This window comes from Gracilinanus agilis, chromosome 1 (genome assembly GCF_016433145.1).
Source record: "Gracilinanus agilis isolate LMUSP501 chromosome 1, AgileGrace, whole genome shotgun sequence".
NCBI classification, from domain to species: Eukaryota; Metazoa; Chordata; class Mammalia; order Didelphimorphia; family Didelphidae; genus Gracilinanus; species Gracilinanus agilis.
The window spans coordinates 714,991,742-715,005,211 of NC_058130.1; positions in this window are offsets into that span (position 1 = coordinate 714,991,742).

Sequence of the window (13,470 nt, forward strand, 5' to 3'; positions counted from 1 at the left end):
CTTGCATTCCTGGTATAAATCCCACCTGATCATGGTGGATGACCTTCTTAATTACTTGCTGGAGTCTCTTTGCTAATATTCTATTTAAGATTTTTGCATCTATGTTCATTAGGGAGATTGGTCTATAGTTTTCTTTCTCTGTTTTTGGTCTACCTGGCTTTGGAATCAGTACCATATTTGTGTCATAAAATGAATTTGGTAGGACTCCTTCTTTGCTTATCATATCAAATAATTTGTATAGTATTGGGATTAGTTGTTCTTTGAATGTTTGATAGAATTCACTTGTGAATCCATCAGGTCCTGGTGATTTTTTCTTAGGGAGTTCTTTGATGGCTTGTTCAATTTCTATTTCTGATATGGGATTATTTAGGTATTCTATTTCTTCTGCTGTTAATCTAGGCAATTTATATTTTTGTAAATATTCATCCATATCTCCTAAATTGTTATATTTGTTGCCATATAATTGGGCAAAATAGTTCTTAATGATTGCCTTAATTTCCCCTTCATTAGAGGTGAGGTCTCCTTTTTCATCTTTGATACTGTCAATTTGGTTTTCTTCTTTCCTTTTTTTTATTAGATTGACAAGTACTTTGTCTATTTTATCTGTTTTTCAAAATACCAGCTTCTAGTCTTATTTATTAATTCAATAGTTCTTTTACTTTCGATTTTATTAATTTCTCCCTTAATTTTTAGTATTTCTAATTTAGTTTTCATCTGGGGGTTTTTTATTTGCTCACTTTCTAATTTTTTGAGTTGCATGCCCAATTCATTAATCTCTGCTCTCCTTAATTTGTTAATATATGCACTCAAGGATATAAATTTCCCCCTGAGTACTGCCTTGGCTGCATCCCACAGAGTTTGGTAGGATGTCTCATCATTGTCATTCTCTTCAATGAAATTGTTGATTTTTTTTATGATTTCTTCTTTGACAATTTGGTTTTGAAGAATCATATTGTTTAATTTCCAAGTGGTTTTTGATTTGCCTGTCCAGGTGCCCTTACTGATTATTATTTTTATCGCACTATGATCTGAGAAGGTTATATTTATTATATCTGCTCTTTTGCATTTGTTTGCCATGATTCTATGCCCTATTACATGGTCAATCTTTGTAAATGTACCATGTGCAGCTGAAAAGAAGGTGTATTCCTTTTTGTCCCTATTTATTTTTCTCCACATATCAATTAAATCTAATTTTTCTAGGACTTCATTCATCTCTCTTACCTCTTTCTTATTTATTTTTTGGTTTGATTTATCTAGATCTGAAAGTGGAATATTTAGATCTCCCACTATTATGGTTTTACTATCTATTTCCTTCTTGAGCTCTGCCAGTTTCTCCTTTAGAATTTGGATGCTATACCACTTGGTGCATACATATTGAGCAGTGTTATTTCCTCATTCTTTATGCTGCCTTTAATCAGGATGTAATGACCTTCCCTGTCTTTTTTAATCATATCTATTTTTACTTTGGCTTTGTCAGAGATCATGATAGCCACTCCTGCCTTCTTTTTCTCATTTGATGCCCAAAAGATTTTTCTCATATCCTTAACCTTGAACTTGTGTGTGTCCACCCGCCTCATATGTGTTTCCTGTAGACAACCTATGGTAGGATTTTGGTTTCTGATCCACTCTGCTATTTGCTTCCGTTTTATGAGAGAGTTCATCCCATTCACATTCAGAGTTACAATTGTTAGTTGTGTATTCACTGACATTTTTGTATCCTCCCCTAGATCCACTCCTTCTTATTGCACTATTTTCTTTTACACCAGTGGTTTGCTTTGAGCCAGTATCCCTTATCCCCTCCCTTGATTGACTTCCCTTTTTGCCCCCTCCCTTGTTGTTCCTCTCTTTTTGTTTTTTAAAGACCAAATGAATTCCCTCCTCCTTCTTCTCCCCTCCCTTTTTTGGCCTCCCCACTCCCCTGCTCCCTTTGGTTTATCCCTTCTGACTTTCTCAGTAGGGTTAGATAGAGTTTTTTATCCAGATGGATAATAAAGCTACTCTTCCTTCTCCGGGTTGATTACACTGAGAGTAAGGTTTGATTATGCTCTCTTCCTCTCCTTCTTATGGTATTATTTATCCCCTCCCCTCCCCATGCCCTTTTTGTATGTAATAGAATATCTTATTTTTCTTATTTACTCAGATTTTTCTTGGTGTCCCCTACTATTCCCCCCTCTTTCCCACCCCCCATGTCTTCTTAGACCATTTAGTATCCTGTCCTCTCCCTATGAATTATTCTTCTGGTTGCTATAATAGTGCATATTATAATAGTGTATAGAGTTCACTACAGAGAATTATACATAGCATTTCTCCACCTAGTAATACAGATAATTAGATCTTATTTATGCCCTTAAAGAGTCAAGCTTAAAAGACTATGAGTTTTCTTTCTTTTCCCTCTGTTTCTTATTTACCTTTTCATCTTTCTCTTGATATTTGTGGTTGAGTGTCAAACTTTCCATTTAGTCCTGGTCTCTTTTGTGCAAAAACTTGGAATTCTTCAATTTTGTTGAATGCCCATACTTTCCCCTGAAAGTATATGGTTAGTTTCGCTGGGTAGTTGATTCGTGGTTGCAGGCCCTAAGTTGGCTTTTAACCAGGGTGTTTTGTTTTTTTTCTCAGACCTAGTCCTGGCCCCAACTGAATTCAATTCATTAAATCAAACATTTCTTAATTACCTGATATGAGCAAAGTCCTGTTTTGGACACTGAGGAAACAATGAACAAAGAAATCACACTGCGCTTAAATAGCAGTGTCTAGGGCTGGCAGGGAAGGAGAGGATAGTATATACTACATATAGCATACTACATATATATATATATAGTATATTGTATATACTATATATTAGTATAGGGAAAGAAGACAAGATCACAGAAGTATGGGAGGAGGAAGCATCTTGGGAGCCAAACAGATCCCAACAAAGGGCTCTGAGAAGATGTGAGGATTCAGAGAGCACAAAGATTTGGCATCAGAGGGCTTGAATCTTGACTCTGATGCTTACTTACTACCTGCGTAACCTTCCTGAAGTTACTTTCTGAAGGCCCTCCATGGGCCTCAGTTTCTTCAGTTGTGACATGAAAGATATGATCCGTCACATACTTTGATGGGGATATGATTGGGGTTTTGGCATTAAAAGATCGCTCTGCTGCAGATATGAATAACATGAAAATAGGTTTTGAACAATGATACATGGATAACCCAGTGGAATTGCTTGTCAGCTCCCGGAGGGGGGGAGGGAAGAGGGGAGGAAACATAATGAATCATGTAACCATGGAAAAATATTCTAAATAAAAAAATTGTCATATGAAAGACTTGGACTAGATGACCTCGAGGGTGCCTCACAGCAGTGGATCAGTGGCCCTGTGGCCCTACCCACAACCCCTGTGACTGCCCAAGCCAAGGGCTCTTAACCTGGGATATAGAGATTTCATTCCGGGGTCCTTGAAACTGGATGGGAAAAATGACCTTTTTATGTTCACTAAAGTATAATTGCAAGTTATTATTTCCAGCTTTATTCTGAGGAGTCCACTTGCCAAAAGGATCCATGACAAAAAAAAAAAAAAAGGTTAAGATCAGGGCTGGCCTCTGCCAGGTCAAAACTTCCTTCCCTGGCATGCATTGCATTCCCCAGGTAGAATGCTAAGTCCCTGGGAGGAGGGACTGCTAGCTTTTATATCCGTATCCTATGCTTACAGGGCACCCGCTTTAATAAAATGCTTGTCAACAGATGGACAATATTTGCCCCATTTTACAGACGACGAAAACAAGGCTCAGAGAGGTTAAACGATTTTCCCTGATCACGGAGCCGCGACGGGATTCGAAACCACATCTTCTTGCCTCCGAAGCACCATGCAGTGAGGAGAGAACCCTGCAGGCCCTGGCGGCCCCACTGGCTCGGGAGGAGCTTCCAGCAGGCTGACGTCCTCTAAGCGGGAACCCCAGCTTGGAGCTCCCCGAGGGCATCATTAGCTTAAAAAATGGTTCGTCTAATCTCCCCTCCAGCCGTCCTTGCGCGCCCCACGCGAGGAAAATGCCTGTTCTCCCTTTGAAGCCTGATTGACTAACAACGTGGAGATTAATGGGTGATTCTGGGCCGCCTGCACTTCCGCCCCATCGACAAAGCCGAGCGTTCTCGGGCAATCGCAATTAACCACATGTTCGTGGGCGACCGGCTCGCCCCGCCGGCCTCCCTCCCTGCCTGGCTGCCTGGCTGCCTCCGCGGCCGCTCCCCCTCCCGCTCCAGCCCGCTCGCTCGCTCTCCCTCCGCCCGCCTCCACTCCCCAGACACTACCTTTTTCTCAAGCTAACAAAGTGCTCATCGATTTTCTTCTTTTTTCCTCCCCTTCCTCCCTCTCTAACGCGGCTCGGACGGGCTTCAAGGGTGGGGGGATCTCTGCTCAGAGGAGCGGAGCCCGGGCACCTGTTTGTTTTTCCCGGCCAATGGAGTCTCCTCTGGGAGGCAGCCTGGAATGTCCTGGAAGGTTCTAGGTTTGGATCAGAACCTGTACGTCCAAATGCTGCGGTTCCTTACTTCCTCCCAGTGTGTAGCCTTAGCCTCCTTGGGCCTTAGTTTCTGCATTCCTAAAATAAGAAGAGCTGGCCTCCGGGTCTTCTCCGCAGGCTTGTCAGCTCTCACTCATCCGGAGCCTTTGCTCTCTTTGTAAATGTCTCCTCCAGAAGATGAAGCCGCCTGGAAGGACAAGGGGAGAAACCCCAGAGCGCCCCGATTCTCCCCCGGCTCCAACGTGGCTTGCCAAATTCTGATTGGAGGAAAAAGCTCGGAGTCTGAAGAAAGGGGACACGAGTTTAGGCCCCTGCTTCACTGCACGACTTTAGGGGCACACCATCGGCTGACTCAGTTTCCTCTTCTGAAAAATGAAATGGCCATCGTGGCCACTAAGGTTCCTTCTAGCTCCCACATTCATTCGGTCAGCCTTTGATTTGGGGAACGGTGTGCACCAGGAGGAAAATATTGGGGAACCATTGAGAGGATGCTTCAATTCATGCTTCTAGAGGTCATCCAAGCCCAATCCTGCATTTTCCGGGAGGGAATTCTGATGGCAGACAGGCCCAATTCACCAGACAGGGATGAGCCCACACACCGGCATGCGATTGATTAGGGGAGCAGAGCGTGAGTTAGAATGGAGAATCCCAGCTGGTGGTAGGAGATGGGACTGGCGCTTTTAAGACCAACATCGTGAGAAGTGGGGCGATGCCTTTAACGCAGCATCTTATCAGCAGGCCACCCGGCCCACCACTCACTGGCCCCTTTGGGGTCTCATTCATAAGACCAGACCAGGAGTTCAGCTATTTCATTTTTCAATCTGAGGCTTTCATCCTGTGTCCCTGGGGAGAAAAAGCCACTTAAAAAGTGTCAGCTCCAATTGTCGCTAGAGAAGATAGACTCGTCATTAGGCAAACCTGGCTGGATCTGGGAGGGACTTGCCCCCACCCCCCCTCGATGGCTGTCCATTTGCCAGCCCAGGGGAACACTGGAGTCGGTGGCCTTTGGCCGGTGGACCAGTCTCTCCGCCCCAGATCAGTGTGGGAGCAGGACTCCGGCCGAGGCCTTAGAGGACTGTACAAATTGGAGCAATAAGGAAAGATCACCTAGTTCAGAAGTTCTTAACCTGAGGTCTATGAACTTATTTCTTTTTTAAAATTTGATAACTCTCTCTCGACATAATTAGTTTCCCTTGTAATCCCACGCATTCCCTTTTGGGCATTTCATGCATTTCAAATCTGGATTCTGAGAAAGCTGTGGAATGGACCAAAGGGATCTAGAACACACCAAAAAGGTTAAGAACCTAGTCCAAATTCATTTTCCAGATGAGACAACTAAAACCAGGAGGAATAGAGCCATTTGCCCAAGAGCAGAGCTGGGATTCTAACCCAAGTTCTCTCTGTGACACCACACTGCCTTATCAGACTGGGCTGGGGAACAGAGCAAAGATATACATATCAGTATAATATTATGTGACATTATATTATATATACATTAAGTTACAGATATATCATGTTATATATGTATATCTGATATACATTAGATGGATTTGCCATTTGTTCTTCTGGGTCTCTTTTTTTAAAAAAAATCCTTATCTCCTGACTTTGAAACAATATTATGAAATGGTTCTAAGGCAGAAGAGCGTCAAGGGCTAAGCAATGGAGGTTAAGTGACTTGTCCAGAGTCACACAGTTAGGAAGTGTCTGAACTGTTATTGTCTGCCCATTTCACATATTTGGAGTAGACATCCTTCTAATTCGCCAGTGGGTTGGAAGCCTTTAAATTGTTCTCAACCTGGTTTTAGCCTATTTCTGAGATGGTTTTACCTGGTTGTGGCCACAGATTGGAACCCAGGTCCTCTCTCATCTCTAGGTCTGGCTCTCAATCCACTGAGCCACCTAGCTGCCCCCTGTTGCAGGTCACTTTTGGTAAAATCACTTTAGGCTCAGTGGAACCTTTACCTTGCAGATAGGGTTTGGAGGAAGGATTCTTTTCAGTAGGCAATAGCTCAAGTGGAAGGCATGGGACTCTGTGCATCGGCTTAGCAGATAAGGAAGAAATGTTTACCAGGCAGCATGACCTATCCTAGCTAAGAAAGAGCAGGCATACTCTTTGCCTCATGCAGGAAGAGACAAGACTCGCTGAAATTCCCAATGCCATCCTACTCCCCTCTGAACCTTTCTACATCATCCGATCTTGCCAGCTCATCCCATTGGCCACTAGCAGAATATTGGTTTTGTCCATTATTTACAATTCGGAACTTAAAATGAACTAATTGAGCTTTTCCATACACACAGGGGTGTTTGGGGTATGCAGGGAGGATGGCATCTGGTGTGAGCATTTGCCAAACCCTTTTGAGGGCTGTTCATCCACCTTCAGTGTCTACCCATTGCTCAGCTCTCACCTGTGGCTCCAAGAAACTGTAGCATGCCTAGCAGCCACACCCAAGTAAAACCATCTCAAAAATAGGCTAAACTGGGTTGAGAACATCTGAAAGGCTTCCAAACCACTGGTGAATTAGAGGGATGTCTACTCCAAATATGTGAAACTTCCCGCAGTGAAATGGGCAGACAATAACAGTTCATTCCAATAGCCATGAAGGTGGCTGAAGCAGGCATTGTAGAGGGTTTAGATGCAGTGATTCCCAAAGTGGATGCCACCGCCCCCTGGTGGGTGCTGTAGCGATCCAGGGAGATAGTGATGGCCACAGGTGTGTTTATCTTTCCTATTAATTGCTATTAAATTTTTAAAAAATTAATTTCCAGGGGGCTAAGTAATATTTTTTCTGGAAAGGGGGCGGTAGGCCAAAAAAGTTTGGGAACCACTGGTCTAAACTTTAGAGCTTGGTCAGACATTGAAGAGGCCAAGATCATCATCCCTGGCCATTGCCAATCATCCTGGCTTTTGTCTTGCCCCTGGATTTAGATGACTCTGGAAGAGAGAGTGAGGCTGATGACTTTGTGCTATTCTGCCTTACATCACCCCTTGATGTCATCCATCCTCTTTGAGAACAAAGGAAGAATAACAACAATACAGAGTAGAATGAAATAGAGGTCTGTATGCGAAAATGGGAATCTATTATTCACAGCTCACTTTTCTTTTTCAGTAGTCCGTTCAGTCTTTAATACTTTCAGAACTGTCCTGCTTGTCTGTGCTTCCTTCTGATCTCTTATATGCATTTCAAAAATATTTTTCAATAACCCTCTTTTCTTTCTTTCTTTTTTTGACCATTTATTACTGGCTTTCCTCTTCCCATTTTTATCCCCCTTGGAGAAAAAAACTAAAATTCAAACCTTGGTAATTAATATGTATAATCAAGCAAAACAAATTCCCACATTGGTTGTGTGCACTATGATAATACAAGTATAATTGCTTACCATTGCCAGGAAGAGGGAGGACAGGGAAGGAGGGAGAGAGACAATTTGGATCATATAACTTCCAAAAATTGATGTGGAAAGTTATTACATGCAATTGGTAAAACAAAATATCTTAAAAAAATAAAAAAACAAATGTACCCTGGAGAACACAAGAAGGAGTTTTGGGGACCAGGTAGTCTAACCTCTCACTTTACCAAGTAACAGCCCTAGAGAGGGAAAGAAGCTTGGCCACAGTTAGTGTGGTCTATGATTAATTTTCATATAGGTATTGTGTGATAATCCATGTATAACCCAGTGGAATTGCTTGTTGGCTCTGGGAGGAGGGAGGGAAGAAGGGAGGGAAAGAACATGAATCATGTGACCATGGAAAAATAAAACAAAGAAATGAATGAATGAATGAATGAATGAATGAATGACAGTTTATTTCTCCTCATGCCCAGTCCAGGACTTTCTGCATTACCATGTGAGGAGAAGAGCTTCTCATGAATTTCTACAACTTTCAGTGTCTCTGGGCCTAAAGTCAGGAGTCCTAGATGCTAGTCTAAGCTTCACCACAATTCAGATGACCTTTTGCATCTTGGGTCTCCTCTCCAGGCCTCAGTTCCCTCATCTCTAAAATGGGAGTGATATGGGATAGGAGAATGATCTGCATGGCCTCTAATCCTCTCTGTTCTGATGTTCTAAGTTCTGTGCTCCTAGACCCTCTTAGCCCTAACATTCTATATTCTATGTTGTCCCTATCCTGATTCTACATTGCTCTGAAGCTGAGGGTTCAAACAATAAATAATTCCTCTGATAAGATATCGATAGGCAGCATGATAAAATGGTGAGAGTCTTGGATTTGGATTCTGGGAGACTCACATTTGAATCTTAGTAGTTTTGTGATGCTAGGCAGATCATTTAACCTCTCCCAGCCTCTGTTTCCTCATCTATCAAATGGGAATAATATAATAGCACCTGTCTCACCAGTTTGTTGGGAAAGTCAGATGAGATATTCCTGTAGAGTGCTTTGTTAACAGAAATTGGATTTGTAGTCTCATAGATATACAGTACATAACTCCCAAATAAGGAATCTTCCTCCACTACTCACAGTCTATCTTGAAGAACAGACAAGAGTACTGAGAAGTTAAGATATTTATTTAGGGTCATACAGCCAGTAAGTATCAGAGGTGAGATTAGAACCCAGATCTTCCTTGCTCTAAGGCCAGTGCCTCCACTCACTACTCCACAACCTTCAAGTGCTTTGTAATGATGAGAAGGATGTCCTTTGACTTCCTCTCTATTCAGAAGGGACCAGAGTTGGACAAAATGCCTTCTGGGGTCTCTAACAGACTCTGAAAACAGCTGACCACCCTATCCCCTGTCCCAGAAACCTAATTCTGGGACTCCCAGAAGCAGGGCTCACCTGAGCTCTGTAGACGGTGATTGCTGGAGGGAGATAGCTGCCAGAGGTGGCTGGGAGGCTCCTAGCAAGGAGCTGTCCACAGAGATGTTCTATTTTAGTTTAAATGCTTACAGCTCAGACTGACTGCAGCCTCCAGTCTTGTAGTGATTTCTGCTGCTCTTGAGGATGCTGGGAAAGGGAGAAGAGAATACCTGGAGAACATTTCTGACAACTCATTTGGAGGGCAGCATTGACCTACCTCCACCCCAGAGATTCTCTTGGACTCTACAAGACAAGTAAGAATCTTCCCATTTCTCTGAAAGGAAAAACTGAGGTCCAGGAAAAGGCTAACAGTGCTCTGTAATGGGTGGGAATAAGGAACAGTACAGGAGAAACTAGGTAGAACAATGGATAGAGTGCCATGCCCAGAGTCAGGAAGACCTGGTTCAAATCTGACCTCAGGCTCTTCCTAGCTTTGTGTAACCCTGGACAAGTCCCATAACTCCAATGGCCCAGCCTTTACCACTCTTCTGTTTTAGAATTGATACTAAGATAGAAAGTAAAGTTTTTAAAAAATAAAATTACATAAAATACATAGTATAACAAAGGAAATCGATTGTTCTGAAAAACATTTATCTATATATTTAGAACAAACAAATAAGTTCCAAGGCCCCAGGTCTAAAATATGCCTCGATAGGAGGATGTAGCATTTGAACTCATGGGTTTCAGATATCCAGTTTCACGTGCAGATCTGAAGCCTGCTGAATGACACCATAAGGAAAAAGAATCCACACACCCTGCACTAGGAGGGGTCATAAGACCATAGATTTAGAGCTGGATGGGACCAGAGGTCATGGAGCCCAGCCTCCTCATTTTACCCAGAAAGGAAAGGAATAAGCACTTATAAAGCACCTGTTATGTGCAAGGCACTGTGCTTTACAGATTTTATCTCATTTAATCCTCACAGCAACCCTGCAAGATGCATGCTGCTATTAAGCCATTTGACAGTTAAGCAAATTGAGGCAAATAGAGGTTTAAGTGACTTGCTCAGGGTCACTTAGTTACCAAGTATAGGAGGTAGGGTTTGAACCAGGGCCTTCCTGACTCCAAGTCTGGAGCTCTATTGACTACTTCACCAGATGCTGAGCCGACTACTCCAAGTGATGGTGACCAATCCATCTGTCCCCCAGGCTTTCTGCCTGGTTGATGGAGTCTGACTAGGGCAGAACTCACTGAGAGATGGGACCAGAAAAAATATTTCTTGCAGTATTGCCTCTTAGTCTCTATTATTTGATACTCACAACTATCTTGTAATGTAGATGCTTATTATTATTCACATTGGGGAAACTGAGGCTGAAGGAGGTTAAATTATTTGTTTGGGGTCATGTATTTAAGAAATCTGAAGGAGATGTGAACGCTGGTCCTCCTGATTCCAAATCTAGCAGCTTGCTGCTGCCTATCCCTGCTCAACACTAGAACTACTCTGCATACTCTGACAATAAAACTGTTTCCCTAACCAGGAATTGTTGATGTATCTTCCTTTTCAGAGAACCCTAGAAGGAATTCACTAATGCTTGTCCAGCTTAGTAAAGGACTAGGTCATCATTTTCTCTTCCTCCTCTTCTTTATACACTGAACCTTTTAGCTCCAGTTCTTGCCTTCCCTTTGGTACCAGGCTCCTACTTCCTAAGTTCTGAAGATGGCCACATAGAGACTATGGAAGGGAGAACAAACCTCCCATTGTAAGAATTTCAATAGTTTTGAAAAGATTTTTATGAAATAATAGAAAGTAACCAAAAGAACAACCAGAACATCAAAGGGTGCAATAGCCATTGTGGAAGGAAGGAAAGAAGGAAGGAAGGAAGGAAGGAAAGGAGGGAGGGAGAAAGTAAGGAAGTGAGAAAGGAAGTGGTGAGGAGAAAAGAAAGGGGGGAAGGGGAAGAAGAGGAGAGGGAAGGGGAAGGGGAGAGAAAAGGAAAAGAGGAAGGAAGGAGAAGAAGAAAGAAGGAAGGAAAGGAAGGAGGAGAGAGAGGGAGGAAGGGAAAGAGAAAGGGAGGGAGGAAGGAAGGAAGGAGGAAAGGAAGGAAGGAAAGAAAAAAGTGAGGGAAAAAAGAAGGATATATTTTTATTTATTTATTTTTATTTTTTTTTAAACCCTTGTACTTCGGTGTATTGTCTCATAGGTGGAAGATTGGTAAGGGTGGGCAATGGGGGTCAAGTGACTTGCCCAGGGTCACACAGCTGGGAAGTGGCTGAGTCTGGGTTTGAACCTAGGACCTCCTGTTTCTAGGCCTGACTCTCACTCCACTGAGCTACCCAGCTGCCCCGGATATATTTAGTATATTAATTACCTATGATGTTTTAAGCATTTTAAAAATAATATCTCACTTAATCCTCCCAACAGCCCAGCATGGTAGATGCTATTATTCTCTCCATATTTCAGTTGAGGAAACAGGTAAACAGAGGCTAAGTGAAAAATGATAACATCTCATATTTATATAATGCTTTAAGATTTTCTGAACACTTTACATGTATTACCTCTTTTGATTCTTACAACACTCCTGGAAGAAAGGCTATTTTTCTTCCCATTTTACAGATGAGAACATTGAGATTGAGAGGTGGAGGGAGTCGTCCAGAATCGTGTAGCTTTTAAATACCTGAGTCAGGATTCAAAGCCAGGACCTCTGGACTTAAAAACTAGTGCTTTATCAAGTTAAAGCATGTTATACCTTTAAATCTATTTATCTAAATATAAGTAAGATCATAGATGAGAGACTCAGGGCACTGTGGGGGCCATCTAATCCAACCATCTTATCTTACAGATGGGGAAACTAGGGTCCAAGGAGGGTATATGAACTGACCACATTCAAGGGTAGTAAACTTCAGAAACAGAATTTGAATCCAGACCCTTTTACTACAAAGGCAGTAATCTTTTCCACATGATACATAGCCTTGTTAGTTGCAAAACAAATTGAACTAAATGTATTGATAGTATGTTCATTAAAATCATTCAAAATAATATCAAATGTTTTTTTATTGGGGTATAGATTGGTTTGGGAGACCAGTTCTAAACCATTTTCCAGACCTGGTACCAACATACCGGCCCCGCCCCCCTCCATTCTCCAACACTGACATGTTTACTTCCTCCTTTAATTTAAAAAAATAAAATCCCCTTAATGATGCCTACAGAAACTGACTAGTTGAAGCATTCATCCAATCATCCTACTGCTCACAAACCTTCAGTGCTCCCCATTGCTTCCTGCAAGATGCTAAACTCTTTTGTCTAGCTTTCAGGAGCAATCTACTCACCCCTTACCTGTCTTCTTCCTCCTTAATTCATGCTCTCTATACCAGCTCAGTGCCTGGCACATAGCAAGTGCTTAATAAATGTTTCTCTTTTCCTTTTTCTAAAAGGGGCATCTCTTTGTTTCATCATCCTTGTTTCACCTCCTCCCGGAGGCTTTCTCATAATCATCCTAGACTACAGGATCTCTCTGTCTCTGACTTTCTCTCTCTCTCTCTCTCTCTCTCTCTCTCTCTCTATCTCTATCTCTATCTCTATCTATCTATCTATCTCTATCTCTGTTTCTCTTTCTCTGTCTCTATTTCTGTTACTTTCTCTCTCTTTGTCTCTGTCTTTCTCCCCATCTGTGATTTTTACTCACAGGAAGACTGACAACTCATTTGAAGCTTATATTCTTAGAGAATTGTTTGGAGTGCTAAGAAATCAAAAGATTTGTCCATCGAGCCAATATGTGTCAAAGGCAGAATATGAACCCAGATCTTATTGACCCCAAGGCCAATTCTCTATCTTAGAGGTCTTATTGTCTTGTATTGTTCTTATATTGTTTTTCTCTCACTCTGATAAGAAAAGAAACTTGCTGAGGGCCAGGACCAGGATCAGCTCCTTCTCCTTCCTCCCAGAATACCTACTTCCTGAGAGCTGGGGCAGAGTCTGTATGTCCTCTATCTCCCCAAGGAACAGAGGCAGAGGCAAGGTGGGACTGTTTCTTCTCCTTCCTCCAATCTTAAACCAAGAATGGGAGGTCCCTGAGAGGGGAGGCTCTGGGTATGAGTCTTCTTCATCCAGTCCCAAGCAGGAGCTTTGGAAAGGTAGGGTCTGGATCTGTTCCTCTAGCAGCAGAACCAAGCTCCAGACTGTGAGAAGAAGAGGAGCTCTGGGTCCATCACCCGGGATGTATTTTTCGGGC